This window comes from Triticum aestivum, chromosome 1B (genome assembly GCF_018294505.1).
Source record: "Triticum aestivum cultivar Chinese Spring chromosome 1B, IWGSC CS RefSeq v2.1, whole genome shotgun sequence".
Lineage (NCBI taxonomy): Eukaryota > Viridiplantae > Streptophyta > Magnoliopsida > Poales > Poaceae > Triticum > Triticum aestivum.
Window position 1 is genome coordinate 162,595,572 of NC_057795.1, and position 11,567 is coordinate 162,607,138.

Consider the following 11,567-nt stretch of genomic DNA (forward strand, 5'->3'; position numbering starts at 1 on the left):
CCGTGAACAAGTACACCTCACTCAGTGTTGGGACTTTTCGATTTCCGAGAAACGTGGCACATCAAAATTTTGAAAATGGCTATTCAAACATCACACAACACCTCTTTGCGCCACATGCATGCAGGCGGTGGTTATCCTAGCTAGGACACTCACTTGTGACGCTTTCATCTGTTGGCCCACGAGGCCATCGTCGATGCATGTGCATCACTTTGACCTACATCAGGAGAGGTTAATTAATTTCACCATCGATGAGGATTCTTTTTGGGTTGTATTACGGTAGGAGCATATAGTATGCGTCGAAGAGGGGGAAGGGGACCATCATATGTAATACGCTTCATGAACCTCGCTCTGTGTGGGTGCATGGTTTACAGTTTTTGAGACATGTGTGGCACATCAAAATTGTGCATTTTAGGTATTATATTCAACGTATGTTTGGCCCACTTGCAAAGCGATGATGGTTGTCCTCTCGCACCCAATTAAGCAGTTATCAGTAATATCGATGCTTTCCATTTGTGGGCCCGCTTGGTCCATCACTACTTTTTGCCTGACAACGAGAGTGATTAATTTGACTTAGGAGGGGGTTATTTTTTTGCTTGTAAATACGATAGCACTATTTTGATCCTGGGATCAAAATAGTTATTTGGATCACGGCCCGCCCTATATAGGGTCGGATACAGATGTTGCCGAACTGCCGAACCGGCTCGGACAACAAAAAGAGAAAAAGCCCACCCAGCACCTTCCTCGATCCAACCGGCGACGCGCCCTCCGCCCCGACCCCAACCGGCGCTGCTGCCGCCACCTCACACCCATCAGAGACGCGGCCGCCGCCCCGCCCCCGACCAGAGACCCTGCCGCCGCCCGGCCATGCCCCAACTGGAGACGCGGCCGCCGCCCCACCACGCCACAGCCGGAGGCTCCGCTGCCCACACCCAGTCCCGCACTTCACTCCCCCTCGATCCCCCCGCTAGAATGAGCCCTTGCCCCGCCGCTCCCTTCCCAGGATCCAGCCATCGTCCTGCCTTCCTTCCCCGACGGCATGCGCCGCCACCCCACCTTCCTCCTCCGGCCAGGTGCGCTGCCACGATGCGACCCCCAGCCAGCACGCGCCGCCGCCTCCACCTCCCCCTCACGCAGCACCTCCGCCGTGACGCACCCCCTGCAAGTTCGCACCGCCGGTCACACCTTCCTTCCCCGTCAGCATGCACCAGCGCGATGCATCCCGCCGCGTAGCATCCCGGCGCAACATCCGGTGATCCACCGACCCGCTACCCGATCGAGCCCCTGGAGAACATCCACACAAGCACGTGTGTTCAATTTCTACATTTCTGCTACTAAAAACAGAGGAGAACGGCTGCTAAGATTTTCTCTGAACTTCCTTGTTCTTTGTGACGAGACCTGCTCAACTCTCCCTCTATGAACTCTTGCAAAACAATTTTATTTATATTTTCATCTTTATCTTTATGAACTGAATTGGACTGGGTTGTGTCATATTCTTATTAATTTTCCCATCTGAAAATGGTATGATACAAAGGAACAGTCTAGGTGGACGAGAATTTCAAGTTCATTTCTGACTGCAGATACTTCGATTTTTATTTTCAAGTATTAAATTTCTTGGATAAATCACCTCTGTCAATGCCTCGCTGATCATCATCCCGAAGTTCACCTCTGTCAACGCTGCCGTTCAGGTACTCATTCCATTCCAAAATCACTTGCGTGATACATCTCGTGCATGCACTGTAAAATGTAACACATGCCAGTTATAGTCTGCATTAGTAGCTAATTCCATCCATCCATTCAGTTGTTGAGGCAAAGCCATCCTCAAGACACAGAAGATACGCACTCGATTAGCAAACTCCACAAGGCACGATTTAAATTACTTGCAGCTTTCTTAAGCAGTCAACTATCTTGAACCAGACTACATAATGGATTACATACAGTGTACATTAGCTCGGGTAGAGAAAATATAAGTTCAAATTCTTGCACCATTGTGCTAGCTAACACAGCTTATTATTCAGTGATTTGCACAAAAACTTCACCTGGAGGTATTGACCTGTAGCGTGTCGCGTCTGCCGCTGCCGCCGAGGTCCCCCACATACAGCCGACGCTGCGGCAACCACCCCCCACCACTGTCTGTTGCCGATGCCTGCAACCACGTCCGGCCGCCCACTGGACGTGGGCACAGAGGTAGGGCCACGCTGAGAGCTCGAGCTCCACCACCCGCAGCCGCTTCCCCTGCAGGTTGTACACCCCACCGACCACACCATCTTCTTGTCCTCCTCTATTCTCTTGCCTCTTTGCTTCTGTAGTTCAAGATGTTTTAAAAAGATTGGTATTTTTGCTCTCTGTAATGTTCAAAAGTTTGGTACTGTATTTTTTCGGATCTGCAAAGATGTAATCTCAGCAAGGTTGGACTATGTTAAAGTAAGATATTATGAACCAAGAAAAAAGAGAAATTTCAGTCTATGATTTCCCACCATATTTGGCCCAACTTGTGTTCTGATTTCATTTGAAAAATCTAGAAGTTCAATGATATAAAATATATAAGTTCTGACTCCACAAGATGTATGTTTGGAGAATAAAAACAATAGTTAAATGAACCCACCTGCAGAGTAAAAAAGAACATATAAATTTGCATTACAGAGTTAAAAAAATTCAGAGCCAAAAACATATAAAAGTTTGTAGAAGGCAGTGCTTAAAACGTTCATTTTTTTCCCTTTGTTTCAGGTTGTAGTGGAAAAACAAAAGGCAGAAGTTCAAAGATGAAATTTGAAGAAGGAAATATACAACAATCAAAGAAGTGGTGGTCTCATTACAGAGAAGGAGAACGCCTTGCGAGCCAGCCAAGTTGACTTCTGCCATCGGCACTGCGTAATAATCACTGGATTCCCATGGCCACCGACGCTGGATAATTAGCACTGAACAACTTGCAATCCAGAAGAAAGTTGCGCCCATAACCCGTGGAGATCTATCACGTTGTGTAGTTGGTCGTGATGTATGTCTCCCGGAGCTTCAATTTTTATGACCCTGGTGCATGTTCTTCTTTTTTGATGTGTCATTTAATGCATAATTTATCACTGGATGCCCATTGGTGTGTGCATAGTATGTGTTTGTGTTAGTTCCCGACAGGTTCCTTCATGTACATCATGGTGATGGATAGAGAGATCCATTATTCATTTGTATAGAAGTTCAAATTTAAATAAAATAGAGGTTCAATGTTTATGAAATCTACTTTAGTAATTCTTTATTAAAAGTGTACAAGCGTTACAGGTGGCAGCCGCGACATTTCTGTGTGTGAATAAAATGGAGAAGTTCAAGTTAAAATAATGGAGACGTTCGATCCATGTAAAAAATCTGATATTTCCCATTTCTTGAAAAATAAAAGTAAGAAGTTGAACTTTAAATAATATTAAATAAGCTTGTTATTTATTAAAAAATAAAAAAGTATGTTTCTTTAATAAAACCAAAGTAGTTCAAATTAAAATAACACACGAGCTCAGATGTTAGTAAAAAAATTGAGTAGTGAAGGACAAGTTCGCATAAAGTAAAAACTAATGTAACTAAAAAAATGTGAAGTGCAAATTTTAAAAACAGAGAAGTTCAAAGTTTATTAAAACCTAGGATCTATAAGTTCAAAAAACAAAACAAAAAAACTAACGTCAAAAAACAACACGTCAAAAATAGAGTGAAGTTCAAACAAACATGCCCGAGAAGTTCAACTAGTTCACAAAGTGCATTTCTAAAAATACACAATGAAGTTCAAAAATAAAAAAAAAGATAGAGCGGTTCAATGTCTACAAAAAACTCAGATATTTTCACATAGCCGAGAGAAGATCAGATTGATATATGTCAGAAGTGCACGTACTACACGGTGTAAAGAATGAAAAAGCAAAAGGCTAAAAGTTTTGTTGCTAGAAGTTCAAGTGCTCGGCCCGAGAAATTTAAAAATTCTTGTGAGAAAGGTTGAACAAAAATACGTGACAGAAGTTCAAGGTGAAAACAGCGGGAAGTTCAAGTACTACACGGAATGTGTTTCAGATAAGAATATAAGAATAGAAAACTAAAAGCTTCAAAGGTCTGCCTCCGTCCATGGTTCGGAATTTATATTACGAGACGTCCGGCTTCCAATTACATGAACACCGAAGCAAAACTTCACCAGCGCAGCGAAACATTAGTGTAATATTAGCATGGACCATAGTTGATTGTCACCAGTAGTACTTCTTACATTGGATGTCAGGCTCATCTGGAGTGTTTGCAATCCTTTTCATGCTAGGTGTTTGTGTAAATGAACTAGCATGCTCATGCATGCTTATGGAAGTTGAAAGGAAACAAATATTCAAGGATCACTATCAGCATATATTTTCTAAATGTCAACCTGGAGAAAACGCGATGACTGTTTGTGTATATGTCTCAAACAAAAAAGTTTTTTTTTTAACATTTTACCCTGCCTCGTTGCATCCTCTCTCTTTGGTTACAGGAGAAGTTCATATACAGCGACAACAACAAAGTTTCATGTCAGAAAAATTGAAGTCCATCTATATGGAAGTTGATAATTGTTGTGTGTATGCAGGGGAGCACAAAAAAACTTGTAGCTGATAAATTTTCCTTTTGTTTAGATGCATCGATCTTTCTTGATGCCTGCTCTTTTTTAAGTGATTAAATGATGCTTGTTTATGGTTCATTTGGTGCTTGATGTTGGAAATATATTACAGTGCACGAATGTGAAGTTCAATTTGAAATAACCGAGCAATCTGATGAGTACAAAAACCTTGTATTTCCATGTTTCTCAAAAGTGATGGTTTACCGGATCCAAATATTAAACATTGCAAACATGTTGCTAGCAGTGTTTCAATTGTTATGTGTGCATTTTAATTTGCTGGAATTTTTTGTATGACATACATGATCAAGTTCAAAGCACACTTGCGTTCATGCATGCAAAAAATGGTTGTGTGTGTCTTCGTGCAATGGGTAGTTCTTTTTTCTTTTTGCATATAAAAAGAAGGATGTTCAAACAAAAAATGCAAAAGTTCAAAAAATATGTGACAAAAAAGATTGTTTAATCTACCAACAAAAAAATTGTAAATCCACAAAATTTGTCTAGCGAAACCTGTTATAAATTATATCTATGCCATAAAAAATATATCTCTAGATTCACTCGAATGAACTTTCTAAATATATATTTTGTGGCATATTATACATGTTTCGCTAGTTAAATCGACGACCTAAATTCTGGTGCCCGACTTATACTCCCATCCGGACGTTGTGTGCTGCAATGTCACAAGCAACTTGGACCCTGGAGCCAAGTGCCAGGTGGCTCCAGCTTGTGCAGAAATGGCACACTAGTCCATTCGTCCAAGATTTTCCGTGTTTCTAAATAATAAGAGAGAAGGCCAACTCACAATAACATAGCAGTTCAAAAAAAGTATATAAAAATAGATTTTTAAAAATAGAAATTTTGAAATAACCGAGAAGGTCAAAAAACATAGAAGTTCAATTTTGAAAACCCTAGAAGTTCAATTTGAAATAACCGAGAAGGTCATAAAACCTAGAGGTTTAAATTTAAAAACCTAGAAAATTGTTTGCTTATTTAAAACCATATTTTTCTAAGAAGTTCAAAGTAAAAAAAGAGAAGTTCGAAGGTTAAAAAAACTTAGATGTTTTCTCATTATTAATAATAAAATGAAGAAGTTAAAATTAAGATAAGGAAAAACTAAAAAAGTTTTAAAAGGCTTAGTAGTTCAAAATCTATATAAAGAAAGCATTTTTCCATATTTCCAAGAGAAATTAGAGGTTCAAATTTCACAAACATAGAGGTTCAATGTTTATTACAGAACCAAGAAAGTCAAATTAAAAATACAAAGAAGTTCAACTTTTTTATAATAAAGGGGTTATATAAAATCCTAGAAGTTCGAATTTAAATAACCGAGAAGTTCAATTTTTAGCACAAAACCAAGATGATCAAATTAAAAAGACGAAGAAGTTCAATGCTTGTTACAAACCCAAAGAAGTTAATAAAAAAAACATCTCAAAGAATTTTACAAAAAAGATTTTCTCTATTAAAATAAACCAAGAAGCTCAAATTTAAAAACGGAGCGGCTGGATGTCTGTCAGAAAGTAGGTTTTTTCAGTACTAAAAGAAATAAAACCAAGAAGTCCAAATTAGAAAGATGGAGAAATTCGATGATTATAGAAAACTCAGATTTCCCTCGTTATTAAAGAATGGAAACAAGAAGTTCAAAAATAAAATAAAAAGAAGTTCAACTTTTAAAAATAGGGTGCTTCACAATTCATAAAAAAGAATTAAGAAATTTAGATTAATGTTCATAAAAAACTCAGATATTTTCACGTATCAAGAGAAGTTTAGATTGATAACTATCGGAAGTTCATGTACTACATGGTGTGCATTTGTATGAAAAAAAGAATGAAAAAGCAAAGGCTAATAGTTTTGTTGCTAGAAGTTCAAGTGCTTAGCCCAAGAAAAGTTCAAAAATTCTTGTGAGAGAGGTTGAAAAAAAATATGTGACAGAAGTTCAAGGAGAAAACAGCGGGACGTTCAACTACTACACGGAATGTGTTTCAGATAAGAATATAAGAATAGAAAACCAAAAGCTTAAAAGGTTTGTTGCAAGAAGTTCACGTGGTCCTCCATTCACGGTGCAAAATTAATATTGCGGGACATCCGACCTCCAATTACATGTTTGAAAATAGCAAAAAATGACTTCCGACCTTCAATTGCATGTAATTCAATGTATGCACAAAAAATGTGACAGAAGTTCAAAGTGAAATCAATGAGAAGTTCAAGTACCGCAAGGAATGCATTTCAGGTCAGAATAAAAAGTATAGAAAAATAAAAGCTTAAACAGTTTGTTGCTAGAAGTTCAAGTGCTCTGTCAGGGGAAGTTCAAAAATTCTTGCGAGAGAGGTTCACCTTCTATTTCCATGTTCGATTTTTTCTGTATAAAAATCGAATACAATTCTTTACTCAAAATATAAAAAGGTGAAGTTCAAATTGAAATAACAAAGAAGTTCAGAGTTTATTAAAACCTAGGATTTACCTGTTGAAAAAATAAAAAACAAGGCACCATTTTCTGCACTTTTAAAAACAACTCATAAATGAAAAGAATGGTTGATAGAAGTTCAATTGCTCAGCGAGAAAAAGTTCAAAAAATTCTTGTGAGAGAGGTTCACCATGTATTTAGATGTCCAAAATACATTAAAAATATGTTTTTTTGTGTTTTAAAATAATTCTCTCAATCCAGAGAGAAGTTCAAAAGTGATAACAACCGAAAGTTCACGTACTACATGGTGTGTATTTCATACAAGAAAAATACAAATAAAGTGAAATAGAGTGAAGTTGAAACATACATGCCCCAGAAGTTCAACTACTTCACGCAGTGCGAAAAACAGCATGTCAAAAAATAGCACGTCAAAAACAGAGTGAAGTTCAAAAAGACATGCCCAAGAAGTTCAACTACTTCACGCAGTGCATTTCCATTTGCGATGAAGCCAGAAATCATGATCTTGTCATTTTCTAATTTACTTCAAAACGACAGGAATATCATTTGTGTAAGTTCAAGTCCTCGGTCGGAGAAAGCTAAACAAATATTGTGAGAGAGGTTTGTATAAAAAGAATATCATTTGTGTAACACTGACGAAAATGGATGGGAAAATTACAAACAAAAAATATGTCACAGAAGTCCCACGTGAAAACAGCAGGAAATTCAACTACTACACTGAATGAGTTTCACAAGAAATTTTTTTAAAACCGTCGCGAGTATGAAAAAATGATCAACACGGAAAAGTTGCATGTTTATAGCAGCTTTCCAGCGGCATATCACTTGCTTAATTCCGGTGAGTGAATGAAGAGCTACAAGCAAAAAAAAAGCACTACCACCAAAGTTCAAGTACTTCACGCAATGCATTTTCGACGAATCTATTTTGCAATAAAGGCAGAACGAGTGATCTCGCCGTTTCTGAAATTACTTGAAAATGGCTGGGATTTAGAGAAAAACATCAACATGAAAAAGTTTTGCATTTTTCATAGCTTTTCAACAGTATATTATTTGCCCCGTTCCGATGAAGTTTGTAGAAATTACGGTGAAAATACGTTTTTAGCCATTTTCAAAATCAACGTAAAACCGTAATGAATTTGGAGAAACAATATATACCAAAACGTTTTGCATTTGTTCAGGCTTTCCAACACCATATCGTTTGCTATGTTTGGACGTATGAATAAAAAATATATCGAATATACAAACTTGGTAGAACTTGTACCAATTTCTAAATTACTCTTAAACCATTCAAAATTAGAAAAAACTTTCAACATGAGAAAAAAGCGCATTTTCATAAGCTTTCCAACACGGTATCATTTGTCTCAATTGGATTAGGCGTTTAGAAATGGCAAAGAAAATACGAACTCAGTTGTTCGGTTTGCGAAATTTTACTATTTTCCACATTACACTTTAACCATAGGGAATTAGAAAAAACATTCAGTATGTGGAAGGAGCGGTTTTACAGCAGCTTTCCAATGCCATATTATTTGCCTCATTCCGATGAACGGTTTACAAATGCGATCGAAAATACGATTCACGTTTTTGTATGAAGAAAAACAGTTTTCAAAACTGCTCTTAAACCACTTACATTTTGCCAAAATTTTAAGTTGGGTCATGATACTGGTGTCCATAGCTTTCCAACGGTATATCGCATGCCCCATTTGGGCAATGTTGACGGAAGTTCAACCTAGCACTAGGGGACGTCCAGGTCGAACAAATTAGGCAGTAAAATTGCAAAAAACGCAATTTCATCATGACCCGAGAGCAAAATCTGCCAGCGAGCGAGATTTCTATTTAAAACCGGTATTTAGTTGCTAAAAAATCTTTCTAGATTACACTAACATCATATAGAACACTACTAACCAGAATAATTCGCGGGGGAAGCCACGGTTGCAAAGATAGCCCGAAGGTCGGGTTCGTACAGAGGGAAGTTCAGGCGCATGTACAAACAAAAATACGTCACAGAAGTTCAAAGTGAAAATAGCATGAAGTTCAACTACTATGTTGAATGAATTTCAGATGAAAAACTTTTAAAATCGTTGCGAGTATGAAAAAATGATCAACACGGGAAAGTTGCGTGTTTACAGCAGCTTTCCATCGGTATATCACTTGCTCAATTCCGGTGAGTGGATGTACAGCTAGGAGCAGTGGATAGAGATATACGAGGAAAAAAAGCACGTGAAAAACAGAGTGAAGTTCAAGGTTTCATACCGAGAAGTTCAGGTACTTCACGCGATGCATTTTTGGCGAACCTATTTCGCGATAAAGGCAGAACGAATGATCTTGCCATTTTTGAAAATTACTTGAAAATGGCTAGGAACCAGAGAAAACTATTAACATGATAAAATTTCGCATTTTCCGTAGCTTTTCAGCGGTATATTATTTGCGCCATACCGATAAAGTTTATAGAAAATACGGTGAAAATACGTTTTTCGCCATTTTCGAAACTGACTTAAAACCGTAACGAATTGGGAGAAATAATACATACCAAAAAGTTTCGCATTTGTTCAAGCTTTCCAACGCCATATCATTTGCTGCATTCGGACGCACGGTTAAAAAATTATCACGAAAATACGAACTCGGTAGGACTTGTACCATTTTCTAAATTACTTTTAAACCGTTCAAAATTAAAAACAACTTTCAAAATGAAAGAGTAGCACATTTTCATAAGCTTTCCAATGCCATATCATATGCCTCAATTGGATGAGCCGTTTAGAAATGACGAAAATACGAACTCGACTGTTCGGTTTGCGAAATTTTACGTTTTTTCAAATTACTCTTTAACCATGGAGAATTAGAGAAAACTTTCAACACGTGGAAGTAGCGGTTTTACAGTAGCTTTCCAACGCCATATTATATGCCTTATTCCAATAAACAGTATGTAAATGCGATCGTAAATACGATTCAGGTTTTTTGTGTGAAGAAAAAACGGTTTTCAAAACTGCTCTTAAACCGCTTACATTTTGCCAAAAATTTAAGTTGGGTCGTGATACTGGTGTCCATAGCTTTCCAACAATATGTCACAAGCCCCATTTGGGCAATGTTGGCGGAAGTTCAACCTAGTTCACAGGGAAGTTCAACGTACTACTAGCGGGGCAGGTCAGGTTGTGATCAGAATATTATTCTCATCCCGTGATCAAAATAGTGTTTATATATATATATATATATATATATATATATATATATGAGCACACACGCATGCATGTGTACACATGAATCCCTCCCATCGAGTCGAAGTGGCTAGTACAACGACACATCATGAACCGATCTCGCTCTGTGTGGGGAGAGTGTATGATTTTCGACGCACGCGCCACATCAATGTTGTGAAATGGTATTCAAACATGCATGCACGCATCACCTCCATACATATGCATGTAGTGGTTTTCTTCGAATGGTACACTCCCTCGCGTGGTTATCAGCGACAAGCCTATATATTCGTGGGACCGCATGGACATCCATGATTACCTTGATCGACAATAAGATAGGTTACCATGGCGGATTCTTCATTTGGTTCGTGTTATCGTAGTATAGGTCATGGTGAGATTCAGGCCTAATTAAAGTTTGAGCGCATATACTATGCATGCATGCATGCATGAATCCTCGTCATCGGCTTGAAGTGTGGTGTAACATACATATGCATCATCAACCTAAACCTCACTCAGTGTGGGGATTTCTAGTTCAAAATTACGGTGCCACATCAAAGTTGTTCCATTGTGTACTAAAAAACACACCTGATCCATACATATGTTTGGGCCACACACATGCACTGGTTGTCTTCGGGGACTAGCTACTTGCGTGATTATTGGCGAGCTAGCCTATCTAGGTTCGCATGGACGACAATCACTTTGACCAGCAACAAGAAGAGGTTGTACGACCAAGGTGGATTATTCTTGGTCCGTTTTACGATCAATCTTAGTGAGATGCCTCTCTGTCCCACCGACTTAAAAGTGTGTGTGTGGGAGGGAGGGGGGTTGCTACTTTGCACTTTGCTAGGTGAACCTCGGTTGGGGGCGCACATCATAGCTTAGGATTCCCTTCATGCCGACATGAGGGGGGGGGCTGCTAGCTACTTCACACTTTGCTAGGTGAACCACGGTTGGGGGGCATCCATTCATAGCTTAGGATTCCCTTCATGCCGACACGAGGGAGGGGGCTGCTAGCTTCTTTGCAGTTTTCTAGGTGAGCCTCGGTTGGGGGGCATGCATTCATAGCTTAGGATTCCCTTCATGCCGACACGAGGGGGGGGGGCTGCTAGCTACTTTGCAGTTTGCTAGGTGAACCATGATTGGGGGGCATCCATTCATAGCTTAGGACTCCCTTCGTCCTGACACGAGGGAGGGGTGCTGCTAGCTACTTCACACTTTGCTAGGTGAGCCTCGGTTGGGGGGCATGCATTCATAGCTTAGGATTCCCTTCGTGCCGACACGAGGGGGCAAGCAATATTGTGCTCTTTGTGAGATAGGTGCGACATCGAATTTGCATTTGATATTTGAAAATCAAACCACCCTTTTCGTACAT

At 39.1% G+C, this 11,567-nt stretch overlaps 1 long non-coding RNA gene across 1 annotated transcript; it reads left to right on the plus strand.

The window, feature by feature from the left end:
- The first annotated feature begins 715 nt into the window (after positions 1–715).
- On the plus strand, positions 716–3,224 carry LOC123088780 (uncharacterized). Its single transcript, XR_006442092.1, has 2 exons — positions 716–2,238; positions 2,725–3,224. It is a non-coding gene; the product is annotated as an uncharacterized lncRNA (long non-coding RNA).
- Positions 3,225–11,567: the final 8,343 nt, after the last annotated feature.